The sequence below is a fragment of the Callorhinus ursinus genome, unplaced genomic scaffold, assembly GCF_003265705.2.
Source record: "Callorhinus ursinus isolate GAN/ISIS: 27379988/994484 unplaced genomic scaffold, GSC_fseal_2.0 scaffold80, whole genome shotgun sequence".
Classification (NCBI taxonomy): Eukaryota; Metazoa; Chordata; class Mammalia; order Carnivora; family Otariidae; genus Callorhinus; species Callorhinus ursinus.
The window spans coordinates 4512650-4537437 of NW_027397142.1; the positions used below are offsets into that span (position 1 = coordinate 4512650).

A 24788-nucleotide genomic window follows, 5' to 3' on the forward strand; every position below is an offset into this window, starting at 1 on the left:
CCTGCACACTCCCGTTTGGAATAAGGATAGAAGATGACCCTTTACTGTATAAAGAGATCCCTTTCCTCCCCCTAACTGTTCTGTCCTTCAGCATGTGAAGCCTAAGAGACCTCAGTCCTGCGCTCTGGGGGAAGAGGCTGCTGTTCACCATATGCTCCGTGGTTTTGATCAGACTCCCAGGCTGACCTTCTCAGGCCGAGGTGCCGTCTCCCTGTGTGCGTCTTGTAACCTCACCACCCTTGTCTGTGCCCTGGGTGAAGGGCTCCTTGAGAGCGCCCAGGACTGCACAGGGATCCTGAAACTAAGTGCATTTAGGCTCGACTCTCAAACAGGATGAAGCCAGAGTTTCCCAGGGCCCTTCCTGATCACTCGAGTAGTTGGTCCAAGCAATGTAGTCATCAGTGTGTGCAAGAAAAAATCAGGATATTGGCTGGTTGTGATGTCATTAAATCTCAGATTTAATTAAGAAAATACACTTATCTGCCCTCAAGAGTAGAACAACGTTCAATGCAATATATGAATAAATAACCCTAAAATCCTGTATATCTTGAAGACAAGAAGACTGAACCACTGGTAGAGAGATGAGCCTGTACGGCAAGGGCAGCCTGAGCGCTGGGTGGAGAAGCCATGAGCGCTGCCCTGCCCTGCACCGGGAGGGGTCCGCCCCAGCTGACACAGGTGCGGGGTGGCTCCAGGAGATGGGCAGCACCTGCAGCAGCACCTGCTGGTCGCTGAAGTAGAGGCAGGCGGGGGGAGAGCAGAGGCTATGGAGAGAGAATCTGCCATTCTACATGTGAATAAGAAAAACTGTATTTTCTGAGTCATTCATGCACCGTATGGCATGAATTGGGGAGCAAAGGATACTTAAGGAAAGGGGACAGAGTCCCAGTGAAAGCTCCCCTTCCCATTTCTGCTTGTGGGGTGGACATGAGAAAAGCTTTGCAGTGTTCAGCACCATCCATTTGACAGAAGCAACAGCAAATCAGCTAAAAGTCTTGAGAACTTACTGGATAAAAAGAATGTGTGCCACCTTCATCTCTCTTGGACAGTGAGCCTTTGCTCTAACTACTTAGAGAGCGGTGTGCTGACCTCCCGTCTCCATCTCCACTCCTCTGACCTCTGTATCTGGTTTTAAAAAGTCCTTGTCTATAGACCAAGATAATGGATTCAACCTAACTTGGAGCCTTCAATGCCACTCCCCTCGGTAAACCTGTCTTTTGGGCAGTTTATCAGTGTTCCTCAGCAGCGTCTTCCTTCTCCATCAGAGACTGGCAGTGTCTTTAGGGGCCACTCACGTTCAAGTCAGTGAGCGACTGTGTCCGCGGGGAGTTTCCATCCTTCTCATACGGTCTCCTCGCGCCCTCCTCATTCTGCGGTCTGATAGTCATTGTAATACATCGTTACTCTTGGTGATTCTACTGGAATACTGTCTTGGCTTTCAAATCAGAACTTACTGATTTTTTGCCTCTTACAAAATTTTAATTACAGATGACAGTCATTTTACCTTATGTGTATATTTTTTCATTTGCATACATTATCTTATAATTTTTGAAAATATAGGCTACGCTCTGCTTTCACATAAAGCAGAGTTGTGAGACTCGACTGATTATATATCTATAGAAAAACACAAACACAAACACACAAACGTGCAAACACACACTTGGCAAAGATACACACTGTAATTCAGATCATTCTTCCCCAAAAGTATTGATTTAGTGTTATACTCAATTTGTCGCACAAATAGGCATTTTATAATTGCTTCAGCTAGCTATTGTTTTAATTACCTCTATAATGCTCAGCTCTCTCTGCTCGTTTTCTAAATGTTCTCTGCAATTTCTTCGTTCCTCACTCTACTCACTTACCCATTTGGCCAGAAACACTGAAATCTATAAACCTAAACCTCATTTTATTTTATTTAATCCGGTTAGTTAACCTACAGTGTAAGACTATCACATTAGAGTTGAGTGACTCAGCACTTCATACCCCGGCCGGTGCTCGCGCCAACCAGTGCCCTCCTTCACCCGACCGCCGGGGGCGCGCTCCTCTAGAGTTCAGAGTCTGTTTCTTGGTCTGCATCACTCGCGCCAACCAGTGCCCTCCTTCACCCGACCGCCGGGGGCGCCCTCCTCTAGAGTTCAGAGTCTGTTTCTTGGTCTGCATCACTCTCTTTTATCCCCTTTGTTCATTTGTTTTGTTTCTTAAATTCCACATATGAGTGAGATCATGTGGTCTTTGTCTTTCTCTGACTGCTTTTCACTTAGCATAATACCCTCTAGCTCCAGCCGTGTTATTGCAAATGGCAAGACGTCCTTCTTTTTGATGGCTGCGTAATATCTCACTGTATGTACACACCACAGCTTCTTTCGACATTCATCAGCCGATGACACTTGGGCTGCTTCCAAATCTTGGCTATTGTAAATAATGCTGCAATAAACACACGGGTGCATGTATCCCTTTGAATTAGTGTTTTTGTATTTGGAGGGTAAATACCCAGTAGTGCAATGACTAGCTCACAGGGTCACTGTAGTGCTGATAGTTTCCTTCACTGTGCAGAAGCTTTTTATTTTGATGTAGTCCCAGTAGTTTATCTTTGCTTTTGTTTCTTCAGGAAACACATCTAGAAAAAGTTGCTATGGCCAACATCAGAAAATTACTGCTTGTGTTCTCTTCAAGGATTTTTACGGTTCCAGGTCTCACATTTAGGTCCTTAATCCATTTTTATTTTATTTTTATGTGTGGTGTAAGAAAGTGGACCCGTTTCATACTTCTGCATGTTGCTCTCCAGTTTTCCCAACACCATTTGTTGAAGAGACTGTCTTTTTCCCATTGGATATTCTTTCCTTCTTCATTGAAGATTAATTGACCATATAATTGTAGGTTTATTTCTGGGTTTTCTGTTCTGTTCTGTTGATCTATGTGTCTGTTTCTGTGCCAGTACCATACTGGTTTGATCACTACAGCTCTGTAATAGAGCTGGAAGTCCGGAATTGTGATGCCTCCAGCTTTGCTCTTCTTTTTCAAAACTGCTTTGGCTATTCAGGGTCTTTTGTGGTTCCATACAAATTTTAGGATTGCCAAACCTAATTTTATTTTTTAATTTTTTTTAAAGATTTTATTTATTTATTCGTGAGAGAGAGAGAGAGAGAGAGAGAGAGAGGCAGAGGGAGAAGCAGGCTTCCTGCTAAGCAGGGAGCCTAATGTGGGACTCCATCCCAGGACCCTGGGACCACGACCTGAGCTGAAGGCAGAAGCTTAACCATCTGAGCCACCCAGGTGCCCACCAAACCTCATTTTAAATAAATGAAGACAGGGGCACCTGGATGGCTCAGTTGGTTAAGCATCTGACTCTTGACTTCAGCTCAGGTCATGATCTCAGGGTTATACGATCAAACCCCATGTTGGGCTCCACACTGAGTGTGGAGCCTGCTTAAGATTCTCCTCTCCCTCTGCCCCTCCGCCCCCACTGGGGCTCTTGCCCTAAATAAATAAATAAATAATGACATCATTTACTGTCAGATAGTGTATTAGTAGTAGGTACATACTCTTGTCATTGTTCCTGATTGCCTATACGGGTACATGCCTTACACAGCTGTCTTCCCTTTGCCCTGGGGGATGTGTTCCAACACCCCCAGTTGATGCCTGAAACCGCAGATGGTACCAAACCCTGTACAGACTATGTTTTTTCCTATACATACATACCTATGATAAAATTCAATTTATAAATTAGGCACAGTAAGAAATGAACAACAAATAATAAAATAGAACAATTATAACAATATACTATTAAAAAAGTTATGTGACTCTGGACTCTCTCTCTCAATATATCTTACTGTCCTGCACTCACTCTTCTTGTAATGACCTGAGATGACGAAATGCCCCCAGGACGAGATGAAGGGAGGTGAGTGACACAGGCGTGTGACACAGCGTCAGTGTAGCCTGACCTTCTGACGATGTGTCAGGGGAGGGTCTTCTGCTCCAGGACCATGGTTGGCAACGGGTAACCAAAACTGTGAAAGGCGGGACTGTAAAGAAGGGGACAGCTGTGTGTCTGAATGTCTATGTGGTCAGAGCCCAGAGGCTGTCCTTTCTTAGAGAGACCACTTCTTAGTCATTTAGAGAATGGCTCTTGCAATTGAATGAATTTTTCCTACCTTTTTCAAACTCTCCTGCTGACCTATTGGCATGGTCTAGGACATGTTAATCTACAATCTTAATTTATAATTTTAAATGCCAATGTGTTTTAATGAAATCTGAAAATTACTGAACAAGTCTATTGAATTTCACATTACCCAGGACTGTGTAGATGCATCCAGACCATGTGAATATATACACAAGTGATAGTTTGTAGAGAACTTATATCAATAAATTAAATTACTATAAACTACTGGGTGAAAGATTGTTGAGGAATACGATATTCACATAGTCTCAAAGTGTCGACCCACACATTACGTATAATTTACAAAGAGTATGAGAAGTCTTTACATTGGAAAGGTCCGACAGACCTCTCAGCCCAACAAATGAAATTACCAGTAACTGGACTCATGACACCACGTGCTCCTAATGCGCACGGAGTGCACCAGAACAAAACATCACCTTTGCACTTCCATGCCAAAAATGCTTAACCTGAACCCAATCAAGAAAGCATGTGATCAGGTAAATCCAAAATGAGGAACAGCCTGTAAAACAGCTGGCTTGGACTATAAAATATCAATGTCATAAAGACAAAAGAAATGGCTGAGGAATGTTCCAGAATAAAGAAGTCTGAGAACTATAAAATTAAGATGTAATGACAAGTCTTCGGTTGGCTCCTGGGTCAAAACTAAAACAAAAACGTGTGATAACTGGGATATTTGAGGGTGGGAATATGGATCGTTCTTATGATGGCAGTATGTCAATGTTAAATCTCTGCAGGGTGTTTACAGTATTGTCGCTGTCAGGTTTGGTGTCCTGGTTCTTAGGAGGCACATGCAGAAGGACTTAGGTGGAGGTAGTGTGTGGTGATGTTTGCAGCCAACCCTTAAAGAGGTCACACACTCAGACATATGTACCTACATACAAAAGAGAGAATACACTGTAGCAAAATGTTAACAACTAAAATGTAAGGATAAACTCTAGCAGTGTTGGAGTAGGGTGCACAGTTTCTAAATCCAAGGCAGTGGACTGGGAATCAGAAGGAAAGGGAGAATGGGAGAAGAAAGAGGGTATAAACAGAAATAGGTTTCACAACTTATACCAAAATATACTCTGTATGAAACAATTAAACAGGAAAATGGAACATAATGCTTTTAGAAGAAAGCATTATAAATTTATGATCTGGGAGTGGGAAAGACCTTCCTAGTAGGATTTTAAAACCACACACACACACACACACACACACACACACACACACACACACACCATGAAGGAACTGACTGCTAATAAGCACACTTATGTATAGGGAGAAAAAATTAAGACCAATGACAAATCAAGCAAACATATTTGTAATTCAAAGGACCAGGAGCAAATTTCCTTAGTATGTGACAACCAGTTTACAGAAGAAGGACTACAGATGTATGGTTACTATATAAAAAGATGTTCAAACTGACTCCTAATTAAAAAAAAAAAAAACTAAACAAAAATAAGAACATGTTTCACCTATTAGATTCACAAGAATTGGAAAATATGATAATTATCTAGTATTGATGAGAACAGGGGGAAATGGACATTCTTATAAGCCATTGGTAGGATGAAGAATGTCCATCCTTCTGGCTGACAGTTCTTTGAGGCCTCATCTAGAAGTCACCCTACAGATATACATGTTTGCTGAGATGTATCCATGACTATGTTCCCTATAGCAATAATTATAAAAGAGAAAGAACCATAAACAGCCAAAGAGTCCACCACCAAGGAACATCCACACGGTGATTATTACACAGCCACTGTCAAGACCAAGGTAGATATATACATAGGGGTAGTAAAAGATTTCTAGGAAAAGGCAACAAGAAAGAATAATAAGTAGAAAAGGTAGAATGATAGGGTTAAGATATACCAGTAAATATAGCAAACATGATTGAGATGAATTTCCCTATTAAATAACAAACTTGAATTACACTGAAAAAAATCCACTACTATCTGCTTATAAGAGATACATTTAAATCAAATGAAATAAAAATGCCCTATATAAAGGCATGCTCAAAAATAAATGAGGCAAATGCAAAAAAAGAAATAAAATAGAAAATCACAGGGCACCTGGGTGACTCAGTCAGTTAAACATCTGCCTTTGGCTCAAGTCAGGATCTCAGGGTCCTGGGATCAAGCTCTGAGTCAGGCTCCCTGCTTATTGGGTAGTCTGCTTCTTCATCACCCTCTGACCCTCCCCCCTGCTCGTACTCTCTCTCTCAAATAAATAAGTAAAATCTTTTTTTTTTAAAAGGCAAAAGCCATAAAAAATAGAAAATCACAATAAAATAAATGAGTATTAAAGTGCATCTGGAAAATCAGAGTCTAAATTACACACTGTCCTGATGCTCATGACAGTGACCACACTAGCATTCTGTGGTATCCAGCTAACGCTATACTTAGAGGGCAATTAGTGTTAAGCATATTTATTATAAAACAAGAGAGATGAAAAATAATGAACTAACCATTCAAATCAGAAAACTATTTAAACACTAAAGAATTTTTAAATGTAGGAAGTAGAAAGTATAAAGATAAAAGAAGTAATTTATTAGGATAAAAGTAAAAACAGTAAGTCAAGCCAATAGCTGGTATTTGGGGAAAAAGAAACTAGAAGTGAATATCTCATCAGTGTTTAAAAAATAACAAGTACAAGGTAAAGTCTCACCAGGGTTAAAACAGATAAAACAGAATGCAGACACACAGAATGGGAGGTATAACCATATATGTGGAAATCATTTTAAAATAAAAGACTTATATGCAAATTCATGCTCTTAAATCTGAAATTATAATTAAAATTACCTCCTATCAAAATAGGAAACATGGAAAGAAATATATAAAAATGACTGAGAAAAATTATATGAAATCATCTCAATCCTTACTGAAAATATACTAAATAGCCATTCCTAATAATGACAGCAATCTCAAGCTAAGTGATATTTCCTTATCACAGTAAAGACCATACATCAGAAACTAAAAACATATTTTTTAGATAGTGACACCCTAAAGACACAAAATAGGTTACCCACTATCATCACACTTTGGCCAATCCTTGCCAATGGAATAATACAAGAAAACAAAATACAATGTGTGTGTGTGTGTGTGTTTGGATGTATTATATGATACACAGTACATATATTATCTCTACACATGGATTTAAAATAATAAAATCATTTGAGAAATTATTAGAACTATTAGATGTCCAAATTCAAGATAAATATGCCATAATTGTTTCCTATAGAGCAACAAGAATCACATACAAATTGCAATGGAAAAGGATCCCTTTCATAATAGTTAACACCTAAAAATAAATTTAACAAGGAATGTATAAATACTGATCAGGAAAAAAATATTTTCTGGGGGTGACATTAGCAACATGGCCAATAAAATATTCCTCACTCATATCCGCGCCCCCCCACCACCACCAGCAACAACAGTCTGGCATCCAACCACAAGTAAGAGTGCCTCTGTAGGAACTGTGGGATCCAGCCTCACAGACCAAGAGACCCAGGAGTCTCACCCACCCACGTGTCCAGTAACAAGGGATACACACTTCAGTTCCTGTGGACCCTGAAGTGTCCCATGAACCTGCTCTAGCCCCTCTTGGCCACAGTCTGTGAGCCCCTGGAGAGCATTGCCTCAGACAATTACCCACTATATAAGAGAACCTTTGTAAAGTCCAGGTTTCCAAAGGAAAAGTTCCACAACACTCAAGGGAATGCTATGGAGAGGGTCAGAGGAGGAGTTACGCCTTACCCATGTCACCGCTCCCCCAAGGACACACAGCTCAGGGCCAAGAGAGATCTTCTTGCCCATGATTTCTCCTGCAGGGGAATGTGAGAGCATGTGAGTGAGCACCCAGCTTCTTCGGCTGTGTGGGACATTGCCAAAGGGACTCATCCTTCCATCCAGGGTACTGAGTCATGAGCTGCGTGACTGGGGGTGGGAAGAGGCTGAAAGAGCAGTAGACGGGACTCCCTGAGGGCATGAAAAAGACAAGGATCCTACTGACTGTTGCGGCCTCCATCAAGAAGCCCCACTGGGGGTGCCTCACCTGCAGATCCCCCCACATGGCCCCCAGTGCTGCACGTGCCTCACCCACACCCTGTGGCTGGCTCCCTGTGTACACTGCTGATGGTGAGAGCAATCTCTGGCAGACGGCTAGTAAGCACATGTGGAAAACCAGCCCGAATCTGTGGGCCAGGGAGAGGCCACACACTTGAGCTTTAGCATCACCCTTGGGAAAGCCAAAGGGAGGCCATTAGCCCCTGGCCTGGCGTGATGCAGAATCCAGAGAAGGCATACACTCATAAGAATTCTTCCACAAGAGGGAGCAAGATGTGGAGCATCTTATGTGTATCCACAGAAGGTCTGAGAAAGCCTCAGAACCCACACAGGGCTGACAGAAAGTACTTCTCTCCTGACGCCAGTCAGTAAAGACATAGGAGGCAACTGCTACTTGGGTTTGATGACAGCAATGCAGGACTGGAAGAAACATGAAAATCAGGGAGACATGACACCACCAAAGGATCTCAGCAACCTTCCAGTAACCAACCAAACACATGGAGAGCTAGAGCTTACCTGGTAAAGAATTTGAAACAGGTGTTGGAAGGAAGCTCAGTGAGGTGCAAAAAAATACAAGAGGAGCATTTGATGGAATCAGGAAAATAATACATGAACAAAATGACAAGCTCAATAGAGAGAAATAACAACAAAAAACCAAATAAGTTCTGGAGCTGAAGAACAGAGATAGTACCACCATCAGAATGGATCAAGCAGAAGGAAGAGTCTGTGAATTAGAAGAAAGGAATTTTGAAATTATCCAATCAGAGGAAAACAAAGAAAAAAGAATGAAAAAGAGTGAAGAAAGCATATGTGACCTTTGTGATACCATCCAAGGAAACAATCTGTGAATTATGAGAGTCTCAGAGGAGAGAGGAAGGGGCAGAACACTTGTCAAAAGAAATAATGGCTGAGAACTTCCCAAATCGGTGAGAAATTTGGATAGCCAAGTTCATGAAGCTCAGAATCACCAAACAAACTCAATTTAAAGAGATCTTCCCTGGGACACCTGAGTGGCTCTGTTAGTTAAGCATCTGCCTTCTGCTCAGGTCATGATCCTGGGGTCCTGGGATTGAGCCTTGGGTCGGGCTCCCTGCTCAGCGGGGAGCCTGTTTCTCCCTCTGCCCCTCCCCCATACTTGTGTGCTCTCTCTCTCAAATAAATCAATAAAATCTTTAAAAAATATAGAGATCTTCCCCAAAATACATCACAATAAAACTCAAAAACCAAAGAATCTTAAAAGCAGCAAGAGAAAAAAAATTCCAAACTCACAGGGAAACACCCATAAGGCTGTCAGCAGATTTCTAAGCAGAGACCTTGCAGGCCAGGAGAGAGTGGCACAAAATTTTCAGAGTGCTGAAAGGAAAAACTTCAACCAACAACACTCTCTCTGGCAAAGGTGTGCTTCAGAAATGAAGGAGAGAGGGGGAAAAAGATGGCAGAGGAGGAGGGGACCCTATTCCAACTGGTCCTGGAATTGAGCCGGATATCTACCAGACCACTCTGAACACCCACGAAATCAGCCTGAGATGTAAGAAGACATATCTGGATCTCTACAAACAGAATATCACAGGCGGTTGGTTTCGAGGTACAAAGTGGGGAGCCGTGATTCCACGGGCAGATATCAGAAGATAAAGAGAAGGGGGAGGAACACTGGCTGTCCGGATCCTACACCGCCGGTGAGCAATAGCCTCCGGCGCTGGGGACAGGGCACAGACTGGCAGACCAGTAGCGGCGGGATAAGGACTTTAGGAAGCCCCCGGGGACTGAAATCCCAAGTGGCGGGGCTGCACGTGCGAACTGGGGGCAGCTGGCGGTTCTAGAAGCACAAAGGGCAGAGACGAGCCCCAACCTGGAGGCGAGGACTGGGAGGGAGCGCTGCGGAGGGGCGCACAACCCAGGACACTGCAGTTTATAGCAGCACAGACAGAAACGGAGAGAGTGTGACCTGGAGAGCCCACTGAAGAACAGACTGCAATCTCTCTGCTCTGAGGCAGAGGGTTGGAAATGGTCTCTTCTGCTCTGACTCTCGGAAGAGACTCGGAAACCCGCCAGGGAAAGCTGCCAGAGAACAAAAGCCCCAAAAAACCGGTTTTCACTGAGCCCATCCCCCACCACAGGGGGCAGGGCAACTCTGCCTAAACAGGGTTGCCTGAGTAACAGCGTGGCAGGCCCCTCCCCCAGAAGACAGGCTGGGAAAACAAGAGGCCAGCAACCCTAAGGTCCCTAGAAAACAAGTGCATCTTGCTTGGGTTGTGGTCAATAATTTGGACTCTATACATTCCCTCAAACACCCTTCAACAGAATGACTAGGAGGAGGAACCCCCAAAATAGGAAAGTCTCAGAGATTATGATTTATGCCACAGATTTACAAATGGATTAAGATATAACCAAGATGTCGGAGATGGAATTCAGGCTAGCAATTGTGAAGACAATAGCTAGAATGGAGAAATCAATTAATGGCAACATAGAGTCTTTAAGGGCAGAAATGAAAGCTGAATTGGCAGAATTTACAAATGCTATCAGTGAGATCCAATCTAATCTAGATAATCTAACAGCTAGGGTAAGTGAGGCAGAAGAATGAATTAGTGACCTGGAAGACCATTTAATAGATAAAAAGGGAAAAGAGGAGGCCAGGGAAAAACAACTCAGAATCCATGAAAATAGAACCAGAGAAATAAGTGACAACATGAAGCGTTCCAATGTCAGAATTATTGGAATACTGGAGGGGGTGGAGAGAGAGAAAATACAAGAAGATATATTTGAGCAAATCGTAGCTGAGAACTTCCCTAATCTGGGGAATGAAACAAACATTCATGTCCTAGAGGCAGAGAGGACCCCTCCCAAGATCAAGGAAAACAGGCCAACACCCCGGCATGTAATAGTAAAACTCGCAAATCTTAGAACCAAGGAAACCATCTTAAGGGCAGTTAGGGGGAAGAGATTCCTTACGTACAGAGGGAAGAATATCAGAATAACATCAGACCTATCCACAGAGACCTGGCAAGCCAGAAAGGTCCAGCAAGACATATTCAGGGTACTAAACAAGAAGAACATGCAGCCAAGAATACTTTATCTGGCAAGGCTGTCATTTAGGATGGATGGAGAGTTGCAGAGCTTCCAAGACTGGTAAAAACTGAAAGAATATGTGACCACTAAGCCGGCCCTGCAAGAAATATTAAGGAGGGTTCTACAAAAGGAGAAAGACCCCAAGAAGTGATATAGAAAAGAAATTTACAGGGACAATCTATAAAAACAAGGTCTTCACAGGCAACATGATGACAATAAATTCATATCTTTCAATAATCACTCTCAACATGAACGGCCTAAATGTTCCCATAAAACAGCACAGGGTCGCAGACTGGATAAAAAGACAGGACCCATCCATATGCTGTCTACAAAAGACTCATTTTGAACCTAAAGATACATCCAGACTGAAAGTGAAGGGATGGAGATCCAACTTCCATGCCAACGGACCTCAAAAGAAAGCTGGGGTAGCAATTCTTATATCAGACAAATTAGATTTTAAACTAAAGACTGTAGTTAGAGACACAGAAGGACAGTATATCATTCTTAAAAGGTCTATCCAACAAGGAGATCTAACAATTATAAATATCTATACCCCCAACATGGGAGCAGCCATCTACATAAGCCAACTGTTAACCAAAATAAAAAGTCATATTGATGATAATACGGTAATTGTAGGAGACCTCAATACTCCACTCTCAGCAATAGACAGATCACCTAAGGAGAAAATCAACAAAGAAACAAGAGCTTTGAAAGACACACTGGACCAGATGGACCTCATAGATATATACAGAACATTCCACCCTAAAACAACAGAATACTCATTCTTCTCAAATGCACATGGAACTTTCTGCAGAATAGACCACACACTGGGTCACAAATCAGGTCTCAACCAATACTAAAAGACAGAGATTATTCCCTGCATATTCTCAGACCATAATGCTTTAAAACTGGAACTCAATCACAAGAAAAAATTTGGAAGAAATTCAAACACTTGGAAGCTAAAGACCACTCTGCTCAAGAATGTCTGGGTCAACCAGGAAATCAAAGAAGAACTTAAACAATTCATGGAAACCAATGAGAACGAAAACACATTGATCCAAAACCTATGGGATACTGCAAAGACGGTCCTAAGGAGGAAATACATAGGCATTCAAGCCTCACTCAAAAAATAGAAAAATCCCGAATTCACCAACTAACTCTACACCTTAAAGAACTAGAGAAAAAGCAACAAATGATGCCTAAGCCACGCATTAGAAGAGAAATAATTAAGATTAGGGCAGAGATCAACGAATTAGAAACCAGAAACACAGTAGATCAGATCAACGAAACTAGAAACTGGTTCTTTGAAAGAATTAATAAGATCTGATAAACCACTGGCCTGACTTATCCAAAAGAAAAGAGAAAGGACCCAAATGAATAAAATAATGAATGAAAGGGGAGAGATCACAACTAACACCAAGGAAATAGAAACAATTATTAGAAATTATTATCAACAACTATATGCCAATAAACTGAGCAATCTGGATGAAATGGAGGCCTTCCTGGAAACATATAAACGCTGAGACTGAAACAGGAAGAAACTGACAACCTGAATAGTCCAATAACCAGTAACGAGATTGAAGCAGTGATGAAAAACCTCCCAAAAAACAAAGAGTCCAGGGCCTGTTGGATTCCATGGAGAATTCTACCAAACATTCAAAGGAGAAATAATACCTATTCTCCTGAAGCTGTTTCAAAAAATAGAAACAGAAGGAAAGCTTCCAGACTCATTCTATGAGGCCAGCATTACCTTAGTCCCCAAACCTGGCAAAGACCCCATCATAAAGGAGAATTTCAGACCGATATCCTTGATGAATATGGATTCCAAAATCCTCAACAAAATCCTAGCTAGTAGGATCCAACAATACATTAAAAGGATCATCCACCACGACCGAGTGGGATTTATCCTTGGGATGCAAGGGTGGTTCGACATTCGCAAATCAATCAATGTGATAGAACACATTAATAAGAGGAGAGAGAAGAACCATATGGTCCTCTCAATTGATGCATAAAAAGCATTTGACAAAATACAGCATCCTTTCCTTATTAAAACTCTTCAGAGTATAGGGATAGAGGGAACATTCCTCAAGTTCATAAAATCCATCTATGAAAAACGCACAGCGAATATCATCCTCAATGGGGAAAAGCTGAGACTTTTCCTTTAAGATCAGGAACACAACAAGGGTGCCCACTCTCACCACTATTGTTCAACATAGTACTAGAAGTCCTAGCAACAGCAATCAGACAACAAAAAGAAATAAAATGTATTCAGATTGGCAAAGAAGAAGTCAAACGCTCTCTTTTCACAGACGACATGATACTTTATGTGGAAAACCCAAAAGACTCCACCCCCAAATTACTAGAACTCATACAGCAATTCAGTAATGTGGCAGGATACAAAATCAATGCACAGAAATCAGTTGCTTTCTTATACACTAACAATGCAACTATAGAAAGAGAAATTAGAGAAACAATTCCATTTACTATAGCACCAAAACCATAAGATACCTCGGAATAAACCTAACCAAAGAGGTAAAGGATCTAAACTCTAGGAACTACAGAACACTCATGAAAGAAATTGAAGAAGACACAAAAAGATGGAAAAACATTCCATGCTCATGGATTGGAAGAATAAACATTGTTAAAATGTCTATGCTACCCAGAGCAATGTATACCTTCAATGCCATCCCAACCAAAATCCCAATGACATTTTTCAAAGTGCTGGAACAAGCAATCCTAAAATTTGTATGGAATCAGAAAAGACCCCGAATCAACAAGGAAATGTTGAAAAAGAAAAACAAAGCTGGGGGCATCACGTTGCCCGATTTCAAGCTATATTACAAAGCAGTGATCACCAAGATAGCATGGTACTGGCATAAAAACAGACCTATAGGCCAGTGGAACAGAATAGAGAGCCCAGATATGAACCCTCAACTCTATGGTCAAATAATCTTCAACAAAGCAGGAAAAAATATGCACTGGCAAAAAGACAGTCTCTTCAATAAATGGTGCTCAGAAAATTGGACAGCCACATGCAGAAGAATGAAACTTGACCATTCTGTAACACCATATACAAAGATAAACTCAAAATGGATGAAGGACCTCAATGTGAGACAGGTATCCATCAAAATCCCAGAGAACACAGGCAGCAACCCTTTTGACATCAGCCACAGCAACTTCTTTCAAGATACATCTCCAAAGGCTAGTGAAACAAAAGCAAAAATGAGCTTTTGGGACTTCATCAAGATAAAAAGCTTCTGCACAGCAAAGGAAACAGTCAACAAAACAGAGAGGCAACACACAGAATAGGAGAAGATATTTGCAAATGACATTATAGATAAAGGGCTGGTATCCAAGATCTATAAAGAACTTCTCAAACTCGGGTGCCTGGGTGGCTCAGTTGGTTAAGCGACTGCCTTTGGCTCAGGTCATGATCCTGGAGTCCCAGGATCGAGTCCCACATCGGGCTCCCTGCTCAGCAGGGAGTCTGCTTCTCCCTCTGACCCTCTTCCTTCTCATGCTCTCTGTCTCTCATTCTCTCTCTCTCAAATAAATAAAATTTAAAAAAAAGAAATTTAAAAAAAAAAGAACTTCTCAAACTCAACACCCAAGAAAACAAATAATCAAGTCAAAAAATGGGCAGAAGGTATGAACAGACACTTCTCTGAAGAAGACATACAAATGGCTAACAGACACATGAAAAAATGTTCATCATCATTAGCCATCAGGGCAATTCAAATCAAAACCACATTGAGATACCACCTTACACCAGTTAGAATGGCAAAAATTGACAAGGCAAGAAAGAACAAATATTGGAGAGGTTGTGGAGAAAGGGGAACCCTCTTACACTGTTGGTGGGAATGCAAGTTGGTACAGCCACTTTGGAAAACAGTGTGGAGGTGCCTCAAAAATTTAAAAATAGAGCTACCCTATGACCCAGCAATTGCACTCCTGGGTATTTACCCCAAAGACACAGATGTAGTGAAAAGAAGGGCCATATGCACCCCAACGTTCATAGCAGCAATGTCCGCAATAGCCAAACTGTGGAAGGAGCTGAGATGCCCTTCACCAGACGAATGGATAAAGAAGATGTGGTCCATATATACAATGGAGTATCACTCAGCCATCAGAAAGGATGAATACCCAACTTTTACATCCACATGGATGGGACTGGAGGAGATTATGCTAAGTGAAATAAGTCAAGCAGAGAAAGTCAATTATCATATGGTTTCACTTATTTGTGGAACATAAGGAACAGCATGGAGGACATTAGGAGAAGGAAGGGAAAAATGAAGGGGGGGAATCGGAGGGAGAGATGAACCATGAGAGACTATGGACTCCAGGAAACAAACTAAGGGTTCTAGAGGGGAGGGGGTGGGGGGATGGGTTAGCCTGGTGATGGGTATTAAGGAGGGCACGTACTGCATGGAGCACTGGGTGTTATACGAAAACAATGGATCATGATCACTACATCAAAACTAATGGTGTACTGTATGGTGACTAACATAATAAAATAAAAAATTTTAAAAAAGAAAGAAATGAAGGACATATAAAGATGTTCCCAGACAAACAAAACGGAGGGAGGTCATCACCCCGAGGCCTGCCTTACAAGAATGTAAAAAGGTCTTCCTCAAGCTGAGATGAAAGGGTGCTAATTAGTAACGTGAAAATATATGACTATATACAACACACGAGTAAAAGTAAGTATGTAGGCAAATTCAGATTCCTCTAATAATATAATATGATGGGGTGGTAAACTCTTTACTCTGTATGTAGATTAAAGGACAAAAGTACTAAAAATACCTAGAGCTACACCAATTTGTTAATGGACATACAATAAAAAAGGATAATGGTGGGGCATCTGGGTAGATCAGTCGGCTGGGTGTCCAGCTCTTGATTTCGGCTCAGGTCTTGATCTCAGGGTCATGAGATCAAGCCCCACATCAGGCTCCGCGCTCAGTGGGGAGTCTGCTTGAGACTCTCTCCCTCTGCCCCTCCCCCAGCTTGCACTGGCTCGTACACACTCTCTCTCTCAAATAAATAATTTAAAAAAAAAAAGAACGTAAGCTCACCAGTAACAAGAAGCTTGAAAATCTAGAAAGCACATACTAAGATATTTAAAATAAAAATACAAATCTCGGTCTTGGGTTCTCATTACAGCCATCTTGCTAGTGTCAGAACTGAACGTGTGCACTCAAGTCCCACTTCAGGAGAAGCAGTGTGTGTAACTTTCCTAGTAATCCACCTTTAAAAAAATAAATAAATAAATTCCAAAGCCAGAATGAACAATGACTTTCTCAAGGCTCCTCTGGGCGGGAGCCTAGCTTTGTAACATAGTCAGTGACATTCCAGAAATGCCAGGTTTTCCTCCAGAAGTTTGCCTCGTGGTTCTGCCTTCTGACGCCTGTGCCTTTTCATATGCCTGTCCACCCGCCACCCTCCCCACCACCTACATGTGCATGGAACTGCAGATCAGTGAACTGTTAGACATCTAATGTTTGAATTTGAGAAACTGGCAAGTTTACAAAGCAAAATGTGCAGTAACAATATGCTACCTTCAGGGAAAAAAGTCTATAATTACTAGGAAAGAAAGGCAAAGAGGGAGAATAGCGTGACATTTTTAGGCATAATAAATTAGGAGGTGCTTGTTTTGTTTAGAGCTTCAAGATCTCGACAAGATGGACATGTTTTTAATACTGTCGATTAGATTAGCTCCGGTCCTTCTGTTTTTATATATTGACCTCTTTCTTGTAACAGAACTCTGGCCTTGCCTTTTCCTTCCTCTGTTACAGGGGATTAATGAAGTCTCTTCTTACTTTGGTTTCCACGCACCTGTTTGATGTTAACTAATTAATAAAATACTGAGGTCGTCTTTCTACAAATAGTAATGCTTCCTTACACGGAGAATTTCTTTTTGCAGATTTGCCTTGCTTTAAAATATCATTGGCACATTCCTAACAAACTAAACGAGAACTAAGTGATCATGTTATGATGTGAGTTCTTTTAAATAGATTGTAGTCCTGTGTAAAGAACTGAACAGATCAAGTGTTGGATTTTGTCCCCGAGAGGGTCAGAGTCAGCAGTGCCTTTGTCTGAGCGGGCACTGGGGCTGTGAGGGAGGGCACAGCAGTCCTGGGGCACTCTCGCAACACGTGTCGGGGAGCTCCGACCACTGCTGCCTGGGGGGGTCAGGAAAGCCGCTGCGCTCCTACCTGTCACCAGAGTGTACAGAAAGCCCGAGTGTTGCCCACAATGCAGTGCTTGGTTCTTGAATGCCTTTGATCCTTATCTAGAAATTCTGCTAGCATATGTCATATAACTGAGGTATGGTCTTTTATTGCTGCAATTAAAACTTTTCAAATGCATTATACTATCTCCACCCAAGCTAAAAGTCCTGAGCATTGTTTAAAAAGTAAGGTTAGTGATTTGTCAGATGCCGTGGTTGACTTGAGGGGCTGCCTGCTCCCACACCCACCTACATGAGATTTCTCTTACTTTTTTCATTGACATCTCACCAAACAGCATAATGGTCTTAAAGTTTGTTTAGTCCTTTGACTTCCTTTATCACATAGAGATGGCAAACATTCTGTTGCTAACTTGAAGTGGCTCCAAGCAGCAAGACTGGGAGGATATTAAACCAGTAAAAGCTTATCAACTGATTCATTGATATGCTGTAAATTCCAGGCTTTTCATTTTGCTTTTGAGGGTGGTCATAAGTCAACACATTAGTAAGCAATTTGCTGACATCCAGACGGATCACTTAGAGAGGCCTCCCGGGCAGACAAAGTTCACCTGGGTACTTTTGTTAGTATATTTTTTTTTAATGTTTAGCCAGTATGTTACTTGTAAATGACCAGTAATTGCTTTACATATCAATAAGCTAAACTCTTACTTATCAAATATCTGAAATATGAGACTTAAAAGGAAAAATATATGAAGACGTTCATTCTTTTTGAAACTGAATATTTTACACACTTTGTTTCTGTAGAATTAATAATCATTGGTTTAAAAACTAGAACTCAACTGTCTTTTTTTTTTTTTTTTGCCAGTTTTTGCCCTTTCAATTACTAAGGACATCTGACCCAAATAACAATAAGGAAATAAAGAAAGCAAGAAGGGGCTGAACACATAAGAACTTGAGATTTAAAAGAAATAGTTAATAATAGCTACACTTAGGACATGGCTTTGAATTGGCCGCAATAGGTGGTTGCTAAGTATATGTTGATTTAACGTTATAAATATCACCCTTGCTAACTTTTGAATATGTGAAGCCACAAGAATAAGGTCACACCAGTTCACTTTTAGAAATCTGCTATAAATATATACTGAAGGATTTTCAGTATATGTATTAATAAGCTAATGTCCATGTTATGATTAAAAGCTAAACGCCAATGCTTTGTTGAATCTTGATAGTTGGAAATAACTTCATAGGTCCTCATAGGCACTGTTCTTTTTTTTTAATCCCAAAAAGGATACTGTACTGCACTCCTTTAGAATATGTACGTTGGGGCATATATGTGTCCTCATTTCTAATCTACTGCAAACTTAAAATCAAGATTTTTAAATGAATGCTAAGGGCCTTAGCAAGAATCAGGGGCTTCTCTGAATCTAAGGAACTCATTCGAGGAGATAAGAAATACACACAGGAAAAAGATAACAGCATCCAGCCAGTGCTAAGTGCCCAGGGCAGTGAGAGCTGAAGAGCGCGCTCGTGAGAGGAGCCCACGCACGCTGGGCATACACGCAGCCTTCAGGGGCCACTGGTGTGGGGAAGGCATGGAAAAACCAGAAAGCAGGACAGTTACTCATGGGACTCTGTAAATGACTGGCCGGCTGGGAAATTCCTACAGGAAAGTAATGAGAAGAAAGCTTGGCGCAAGGCCCCAAGGGATCTCACCCTCCAGACTGAGGCCCAGGATGAGGACTTCGGGACCCACAACGAGGTGGTGAGGCCAGTGCTCCAAGAAGGCAACGCTGGCGTCAGAGGACAGGCCCCCTCCCCACCCCACTCTGCTCCCGTTGGGTCTCTGAGCCCTCCGCTCAGCCCTCCCGGTTCCCACCCGGCCTTCCTGCAAGCTGGGGGCCCCCTTGTTAAAGGTCACCTGGGTCCCCGGCTCACTCAGCCATTCCCACCCTGTTGTACCAATCCCGTTAATCATTCACCGCGCAAACACTGAATGGTAAAGTTATTTAGTTTAGATTGAATAACCTACATTTTAATAGTCCTTAACCACCAATACATATAAAAGGAATTGTTACTTTTCTCATTTATGAAATGCTTTTAATTGCAGCTAAGAAAGAAAGTATGATTTGTGGACAAGTGTGAAAACGATACTACGTTTGCGAGGCAGGCTGAGTAGATACGAAAATACAAATTAAACTGTTCCAAGCCCCTTCCAGTGACTGATGCCTGTGGTTCTGCGCTTTGCAAAACTTGTCCACCTCCCTCCCTCCCCCCCCAAATCCCTAGGGCCACCTCCCGGGGAGGGGGTCCCCATCTGCTGCACCCGCCTTCCTGCGGGACACACACCAAACAACATGTGTCGTTAAGAATGTAAATTTCAAAAAGTAGTGAGAGTCAAAAGTACAAAGAGATGCAGGGGACGGGGAGCCAAGTAGGGAGCGAGGGGTTTTAGGGCAGGAGGACCGCTGAGATGACAGGGGCTGGGGTGGGGACGTGCGACCCCAAACTGGAGGGGGGACTCTGCACAGACAGGGTGAGTGGCCCTGCGCCTGCACCGGGGGAGGCTCCCATGTAGGGAGGGCAGGTGCAGCGCGGCCAGCAGCCGCCTGCACGCCTGTAGAGGTGAGAGCAGTAGGAGCTCTACCTAGGCACTCGGCAAACGGCTGGCCCGAGGAAAATCTGGGGCACGGGAACACTGCCCAGTGAACACTCGGACCCTTGTTCAAAACCAAAACTTTCTTCTCTGGCCATTCTCAGTCCGCCTGCCCCCCACCCCCGTCTCAGTCTGCCCTGGTGGTTTTTATCTGCTATTTAGTGTTGTTCCAAGCAAAGAAAAAATTTTGAATTATCAGCATAAATTGTATGCTGTACAATGCCGATTTTAAGCGCAAATATAAGAGCATTTAGTTCATATGTGGAATCTCCAAAATTACAGTCTGCATCTCCTACCTCATACATGTGTATTTAACTCATAAGCAGAGAGATAAAATGCTAAACAAAACTGAGTCTGAGCCCTCAGCTCCTCATGCCTCCCTCTCCTTCTGCACCATCACCTCCAGTGGGAGTGGCACGCTGAGGAAAGGACATGAAGGGCTCCATCCGGGAACCAGAATTTAGGAGGGAAACGGAGCATGGGGACAGCCGGAGGCAGAAAGGCTATGAATTCTTCACATGGGAAGGAGATACACAGACTTAAAAAGCCCAAAGATCCCCAGTATGATCTAAAAGGAAAGGGAAAGGGAAAGGGAGGGAGGGAGGGAGGGAGGGAGGGAGGGAGGGAGGGGGAGAGGGAAAGACAGACAGACATGTCTAGTGCAGCTGCAGACTCGCTGGAGGTAACAGCAGAGGCCAGAGGACTGAGCATGACGTCCCAGCTCGCCTGGAATTCTACATGTACCAAATGAAAATTCCAGTCAGGAGCAGAGGCAAGGGGTGCGTGGCTCGCTCAGTCAGAGGAGCGCGCCACTCCTGATCTCAGGGTCATGAGTTCAAGGCCCACGCTGGGCATTGAGACTACTTAAAAAAAAAAAAAAAAAAAAGGCAAAAGAAAGACAATTTCAGAGAAAAATGGGGAGAGTGTCACTAAAATGTCTCCACTAAAGGAAATTCTGAAAGATGCCCTTCATGAAGAAAGAAAATGATCCCAGATTCCAAGAAGCAAGAAGGGGTGAAGTGCAAAGAAAGTGGTAAAAATGTGAATAAATCGAATCGGCACTGACTCTGTAAAGCAAGACCACTAATGTCTTGTAGGACTAAAGGAGAGGAAGAGAGAGCCTGACCACACCAGAGTGACAGACCTCCAGGAGACTATCCCGGTCAGGTGCTCCAAGATCCTTGCTTATGTGAGAAGAGGAAATTCTGATGGACTTTTGACGTTAATAATTTCAATATGCATTCCCAAGGTAACCGCTAAAAGAACTGAAATGGAGTTTTAACCTTCAAATTAGTAGAGAGAAAACTAGAGATAGAAATTTCCACTGAAGAAAAGAGCAGAGATCAAAACAAACCGACGGCAGGACAACTAGAAAACACAGAACGGGCAATCTCCAGACTGAATGTGCCAGTGAGAACAAGCCCAGCGGTGGGTCACTCAGAAGAGACTCTGATGCATGAAAAGAAGAACAACATGTGTGTAATATATGCACAGATACACACGCACACAGAAAACTCGACACAGAAAAAGATGAGGTACTGACATCAGAGCAAACAGACGTGAAGCCAAGGCACCGGGAGCAGGACACACGGAACACCCACCAGCAACTGTAGCCACATGCTCTTTCAAAATACAAATAGACCATCTATAAAACAGCCCGTAAATATTCTCATCACACTGTAAAGAATTAAAATGTGTAGAGCATGGTCTCTGACCACAGTGTACTTAAGCTAGAAATTTAAAATAATTTTTAAATAACTAGAAATATCTCACACATTTGGAAATTCAGAAACAGTTCTAAATAACCTGTTGGTAAAGAAAACATGATAACAGAAACTAGAAAATATTTTGAATTGAATTAACAGCAAAATACATATCAAAACTTGTGGAATATGACTAAAGCAATATTTGTTTCTTCTATACTAGGTATCTTTTGCAGAATCAAATATTTGAGTCTAGAATTAGTTTATAATTCTCACATATTATAACATATCCTGAGCATGTATTTCTGTTTTGCTGTATGACACCAATTAGCATTCATATTGGCACACTGAGCATTAAGACCCATCCTCCCCCGATTTACTGGCTGCATCTGCAAAAACTGGCAAGCCCATGTTTTCCACAAGCACCAAAGCGCCTGCCATGGTCATGCACATCCTAAGACCTTGAAAAATGCTAAGATGGAGTGGGAACCCTTGAAAAACACCATAGGGTGTAACAGCATGAGGCCCAGCACTCCCAGCCACCAAGTCTGTAGTAATAAAGGCAACAAGGCATGTGCCAACAGCCCTGGTGAAGGCAGGAGGAGACGCGCCTGGGTGCGGTGACACCTAGGGTCTCACCAGGGCCCCTTGGGAGTCACCAAACACAGCTGTTCAGAGCATATCAGCTATGTTTCCATCTAAGGTGCTTTATCTCAAGCTGCAAGAACTCATCCACATGTCAGAACAGTCGGGGTTCCTGCAGTCATCCGGGCAAACACAGATCTATTATCACACACAACGTATCCGTTAATATAACATAAATGTGTGTGCGCACGCACGCGCAGCCTCCACAGTTACTCTGTCGCTCTCTAAGGGACCTCTGAAAGCTCACAGTGATACCTAACACCTGGTGTTTGGAGGTCACACCCCCAGGAAGGGTGATGAAAGCTGTGGTCCGTAACTTTGACTCTTATAATCAAGCAGGTGAGTTCTGCAATAGCAGTTCTCAAACTTGAGCAAGCATCAGAGTCCCCAGGTTCTGACCCAGCAGGTCTGAGGCATGGCTGGGAATCAGCATTTCTAACAAGCTCGCAGGGGATGCCAAGGCCGCTGGTCCCAGCACGACTGTTGAGAAGGAGCCCCCAAGTCAGTCATTCACACTCTTGCATGTTCTCCAGACAGCACTTCTGTGTCCAGAAAACATTTCAGAATATGCCTCATAACCCGAAATCCTTTGTAAGGTCTGGAATAGAATGTGACCCCTTTTTTCTGAGGCATAATTTTGAAGGAAGAAAAGATCTTACAGTCTATTCCATGTATATATAGGAAATCGCTCTCATGTCAAGAAAACTCACAGAGCACATGGATCATGAAACGTGAATCAGAAGGCCATCATACAGATTTCCAAGGAACTCTCCCTTTTACGCAGTAGGGAACTCTTCTCTCAATCATTTGTTTAGAGATTATCAAATAGTCGAAGAGCCAAAGAACAAAGAAAATTAAAATCAAAGCCCTAGGATACACTGTCAGTTGAAGAACTTAAATTAAGCTCCAGCTGCCTGGCAATTACAATTAGGGTCAGCGTGAAATAGAATTTGATTCATAACAGAAGAGCATCTTCCTCCAAGCCTCTAAATACAAATGTTCCTTGACTTAGGATGGCACTAGGTCCTGATAAAGCCCATCATAAATCAAAAATATCATTAAGTCAAAAATGCATTTCACACACCTAACCTAGCAGACATCACAGTGTAGCCCAGCCCACTTTAAGTGTGCTCAGAGCGCTCACACTAGCCCACAGCTGGGCAAAGTCCTGTAACGCGAAGCCTATTTGACAGTAAAGTATCGAATATCTCCTGGAATGCACGGCACGCTGTTCTGAGAGTGACGGCCGGGCCGGCTGTGTGGGTGCAGACGGCTGTCGGTGTATCGGCCGTGGCCCCCCGTGATCGCGTGGCAGCTGGGAGCTGCGGCCCCGGCCCGGCATCACCGGGGGAGGATCAGACCACGAAACCGCGTATCGCTAGCCCGGGAAGAGAGCCACATTCAGAACTTGGAGCACGGTTTCTGCTGAGTGTGTATCGCTTTCGCACCATCGTGAGGTCGAAAAACTGCGAGTCAAACTACTGTAAGTTGGGGGGGCATCTGTATGGCTAAAAAACAATTGCAAACAAACCCCCAAAACACAGGTGCCTGGAAGATCCCCACACACACCATTAAAACCCCAACCACCAGCCACGTGGGCGCCTGTCATGTCCCAGCATCGCCTTTCCCTGAAACCCAGCAGTCATCCTGCAGCAGCCGGGGACAAAGGCCAGCAAGGGCACACTCACCACAGCTGCCCTCCCTTCCTGTGTGCGTCCACGTCTTCTTAGGGGAGTAGGAAGCGGAAGGGTACACTTCATCCCTGAAGGCACCTTCTGGGGTCTGGCCTTGGAGCAGGAGCTCTGGAGGGGACTTACATACTCTATTCTGCCAGCTGGGTCCACATAAAAACAAACAAACAAAACACACACATGAGAGCTGTCCCGTAGACTAGAATGCTTGAGAGCTGGGAAGTCCTACATCATCATCACTCATCTAATTGTCTCTGAGTTCTGATAGGTTTCGTTCACATCACCAAGCCCAGCAACACGAGACAGGTGTGATCACTCAGTCAGGACACTTCTAACTGCTGGAGCAAACGACCCCCCAATTCCAGTGACTCAAAGTGGGAGCTTTGGTCCCACCCACGAGGGCAGCATGCCACCCTGTAGGATGCGGGCACTGTCCCCTGCAGCCTTTTGCTGTGCCGTCCCTGGGGGGGCAGAGACTGTGTGCCCAGGCCGGAGACCCCACTTCCGTTTGGAACAGCTATGTCACGTGGCCCCACCTAGCATGGGAGGAAGGGGACTGTGGTGTTTCTGGACGCGATGCCGACTTCTGTAGAGAGCTCTGTGCTGGGAAAGGACCGACTTCTGTA

At 43.1% G+C, this 24788-nt stretch overlaps 1 protein-coding gene across 7 annotated transcripts in view; it reads left to right on the top strand.

Annotated features, from left to right (window-relative positions):
* RNF32 (ring finger protein 32) overlaps positions 1 to 24788 on the top strand; it is an 80351-nt gene that overhangs the window by 18789 nt on the left and 36774 nt on the right. The window lies entirely within an intron of this gene.